This window comes from Rosa rugosa, chromosome 2 (assembly GCF_958449725.1).
Source record: "Rosa rugosa chromosome 2, drRosRugo1.1, whole genome shotgun sequence".
Lineage (NCBI taxonomy): Eukaryota > Viridiplantae > Streptophyta > Magnoliopsida > Rosales > Rosaceae > Rosa > Rosa rugosa.
Window position 1 is genome coordinate 53868527 of NC_084821.1, and position 4980 is coordinate 53873506.

Below are 4980 nucleotides of genomic sequence, written 5' to 3' on the forward strand. Positions count from 1 at the left end.
AACGACAATGATGTTTTGATGGGTTTTGCTGATGCAGGGTACCTCTCTGACCCTCACAAAGGTCGCTCCCAAACGGGTTATGTCTTTACCATGGGAAGCACTGCGATATCTTGGAGGTCTACAAAGCAGACCCTTGTTGCTACTTCCTCGAATCATGCAGATATTATTGCTCTACATGAAGCCGTTCGTGAATGTATATGGCTAAGGTCTGTAATTAGACATATTCAAGGAAGTTGTGGTTTGAAGTCTACCACGGATGAACCTACATGCATTTATGAGGATAATGCAGCTTGTATTGAGCAAATGAAGTTAGGTTTCATCAAGGGCGATAACACCAAGCACATTGTTTGGCTCCAATTTTGCTGCAGCTGGTCAACAGTCTCTTTTCTTGCGCGGGCGTGCCAGCACCGTTCGGGTGCGGTCGTCGGGGGTGTCCCTTGACCTGACTTCTTTCAACCGATTGTAGACGAGGAGAGCACCAACCTCGTCGTGGGGATTCTTTCTGCCTCGTGGTGAGGACTTTTACTGAGCTTCTTGAAAATCACCAAATCGATACTCGATGTTGTAGATCGAGCAGAGCGAGAACACCGGGAAATGTTGAGATCTTGCTAAAGCGTGACTTTAGCTTGGCTGGGTTGCTAGGGCGTTACCCTTGCTTGGCTGGTTCTGTAACAGTTGTGGTCGCGGCACTACCGTCGGCTCCCGAGGAGACTAGGACCGAAGCACGTTGACAGAGGGTTTGGTGGCACTGAAAGTCGGCTTCTGAGAAGACTAGGACTAGGAGTGAGATCACCGCTAAGAGAAAGAAAAGGAGAGGAAGAGGAGTTGCTCTTAGAGAGGTTTGCTCTAGAGAGAACTTAGATCATCTTAGAGATGTTGTTGTTGAATGTGAATGTGTGTTTTAGAATGAGAAGAGAAGGTGTTTATATAGGGAAGAAAAAGAAGAGTGAAATGATGAGTGGAAGAAAAATAATGAAAGTGGAATATGAAAGTGATTTGTAAAATATGGAAAAGATAGAGAAATGATGAAATGAAAGCAAGGCATGAAGGTGCAACAACATGGAAGTGATGATGATCTATTAAAGAGATTGTCTTGAAAAATATATCCAAGGAAAAGAAGAAAAGCATCTAGCTTTCTTCATGTGGGTAGGAAACATGAACATGTGAATATTGAGCTGGTTTTAGGTCAGTTTCTGCCCCTTTATTCCTTCAATTATTTCTCCAACAAGACTTCATTATATTCCTTCGACTTCTTCATATGAAATGTTCCACTATGAGTGTATATCACCCTGGTAAAATTCAGATTTTTATTCCATGTGGTTGGGCCGAAAATACTACTGGACCTCTTACAGGTCCAGTTTTCCAGTTTTGCTTCTGTAGAAAATTGGGCTGATTGTTTGAAGGCCTTCCACTCAACAAAAGTTCTTGCACTCTTCATAAGAAATGATCCTTGGGCTGTCTAGAATGGATCTGGAAAGTTTCAGCACATTTCGATTTCATTTGGTTAGTCTGCCACCCCTCCTTCCTTGTCTAGCTCGGTTTTTCCTAGCCGAAGTAGGAAAATATGCTAAAGTTGACTTGTCATACTTCCATAGTAGGCTTTATTTAGCCTCTAAATATATATTTCGAGCTTGTCGACAATATATAGCTTGAGCCACTGATATTGGCTCAATTTCTCCAAGACGTGCCTTGTCAGGCCAAAATGTTTATTTTGGGTCCAAACATTGCCCCCCAGACCTCGAAGTCAAAGGTCCTCGTCTTGACTAAAGAGGTCTTGAATCAGCACTCCTCTTATAATGTCGTTGCTCCAAAGCCACTTGTATTGGCTTGACTAAAATTACTTGAACAGTAGCCTCTCTCCCTCTTAATTATACATAGTGAGCATACATATATTAATCGCCAGTCTTCCTTCGCGAACCATCCTTTGCGAGGCCATGTAATTAAAACCACTTCGCTGCCAACAATTCGCAACCCAGCTTTCGCCACAATTATTGGCAAAAATATTGATTTGACCTCCTCCACTGCTAATACCATGCTAGGCATATTAAATGCCTCTTGTATATGTGCCTAGACCAATACCAATGGCCTCTTAAGTATATTAGCAAGTTCCAGCCACTATTAGGCAAGAACACAATTTTTTGTATCCTCCGCGACGCACAAATTTGAAACTCTTTTTGTATTTTTGTATTTTTGTATTTTTTTTTTTTTTTTTTTTTTAATAAGACATTGTGAATCAAAGTTTAGACATGCGGCCCAAGTATAGTCGTCTAGACACAAATTTTCTTTCAAATCCTTTGGGCAACCTTACTGAAATGGCCAGGTGGGGGAGGGCGAACAAGAGAGGCAGAATCCATTTTGGCATGAGCTACTCCCACATAGTGGTTTAGGCCCATTTGCACGCACTTCTGGATTCAAGAACCTGTCATGAACGTTGTCCCCTTTCTAGACACCATTTCACATAGGCTATACTTACTAAGATGAGAAAGGTCATAAGTATGAAGACAGTTCAACAAGTGTTAATAAAAGCCGCCCTTAACCTTAAGGGACCTGAACTAGGCACCAATAAGGAGTTTAGGCCAATATTAACAAAAGAGACTTCACCTATTCCGTTATGATTCACAAATGACGAAAATAAAAATGAAAAGTGAAAATTGACAGGAAATTTAAAAACAAAGAAAGAAGTTAGCAGCACTATATTTGGCTAACCTCCAGAAGGCCACGGGGGAGGCCATCTATGCTTCACTCCAAGCTCCGATGTATCAAAATTTGTAGGGTAAAAATCCCTCCTGTGAGAGCTTGTAGGAAAAGAACAAAGATACTTCTCCTTGAAGAATTTGGAGGAATTTGGCTCGAGAGAGGGGTAATCTTGCCCCCCAAGTATCTTTGTTGGTTGACGAGGCATGATCTTCAATTGCAATTTGGGAGATGACGGTGTCCCAAGATCGGCTTTGTCGCCAACTGTCGCCAACTTCTCTTGATCAAAGGGATGATCATGGGTCATATCTTGCCCCCCATGCATCTGATCAGTAGCCACATATTTGGCTTGATCAGTGGAGACATCAGATATTTGTTCGGAGACAATTTTCTTGTCTGAAGAACAATCTTGTTGATGACGTTCTCCATAAGTAGCCTCTATGTAAGGCTGTGATTCAACAATGGGCAAGCTACTTTCTTCTTCTGCGACGGGCTGGTCGAGTGGAAGGTTTTTGCTTTTAAATTGATCGCCTCTTATAGGCAATTCAATTTTGGTAACACCATCTTCGCGCGCCGCTTCTTGACTTTTCAAGGAGCTCTCTTGCTTTGTGTTGATGGCGTCAACCTCCCCATGTTGCGAATCCACATGAGTTGCAGTCAGATTGGCGTCATTCTTGTGCATGGTCGCGGACTCCGATGAGGTCTGTTTGTGCTGGGTCGCGACGACATTCATCGACTGCTGGTGGTTTTCTTGGGCTGGTTGGGTCACGTCGGCCAGCTGCTCCCAAGTCTGCCACGGCTCTTGTTGGGCTGATTGGAAAAGTTCATCCATCCTCTTCTGCTGCGCTGCCAGGACATTTTTCAAATTCGCATAATACGAAGCAGTGTTCTGTTGAAAGATAGCAAGTCGCTCCTCTATGCTCGCATTCTCCGGAATGGGAATGGGCACATAGCCTTCTATCGTCGCCATGACTTCAGGAATTTCTTTTGGTAAAGATTTTCCTCTGGCATCCCAATGATGGTGAACACAAAAAGACTCTGATGTAGTCCCACCGGGCGTGCCAAAATGTTTGTTTTGAAGCCCGGTGGTTGAATGTCTTCAAGAGAAAAAAGAAATTCTAACCTGGTCCCACTGGGCGTGCCAAAATGTTTGTTTTGAAGCCCGGTGGTTGAATGTCTTCAAGAGAAAAAAAATTCTAACCTTGTCCCACTGGGCGTGCCAAAATGTTTGTTTTGAAGCCCAATACAAAAAAAATTCTAACCTTGTCCCACATATCGCCTAAGTTCTTTTATAATCAGCAACAACAATCACTTCTAAAGATTGAAGTGAATCAAATCCGATCAGAGGATAATGTAGCGGACTTATTTACTAAGTCGTTACCTAAATCCACCTTCGAGAAGCATGTGAAGAGCATCGGATTGAGAAAGTTATCCGAACTCCCACGATTGTAGCAATCAGGGGAAGATATCGACATCAGGGGGAGTTATGATGTCTACATGTTCAATCTTGAAGAGTGAAGGACGTGTTGTGCTCTTTTTGTCCTTCGACCAGGGTTATTTTTGTCCCACAGGGTTTTTGTTACCTGGCAAGGTTTTTAACGAGGCAACCAATGAAGCGTCACCACCAAGTTTGAAGCGGCACAAGGGGGAGTGTTGAAGGAAAATCGACTTAGTGTGCCTTATCAAACTAGGAGTAGCAATAGGAGAGAAGGTTCTAGATTTCCCAATCCTACACGGATTGGTATTCCTTGTAACATTAGAACTAGTACTTTGTAATCCCTATATATAGGGCTCCTATTCTCAATAATAAGAACACAATTCTTTCTACAATTCTCTCTCGAATCTATTTTACTTAAACAAATAATACTTAAACTGTCGTATTTTTAAAAAAGAAGTTTGTGGAGAAAACCCTAAAGGTCGGACTTCCGTTATGAGAAATCATCCTCGTCCGACGGCTCCCAGACGCATGGGTTGGCCTCTGGCCTCGCCGTAGTCATGGGGTCTGCTGCTGAACGGGTACTGATGGCTATGGCTCATGGGGTTCCATCAGATGGGGTGTTGCTCGGGGCTTGTCGAATGGTTCTGGCCGGGATTGTGAGAGGCGTTGGTCGTGCTAACAGGACCGGCGATCGAACCCTGATGACGGCGCCACGGATCTGACTCGATGGCGGTGTGAGGTGCGAGGGCCTGGATCGGGTTTGGGTTTCTCCGTGGTGGCGTGGGTTGAGGCGGTGTGGCCCGTGAAGTTTGGGTCGCAGGCGGTGAGTGATCGTGGCAACGTGGATC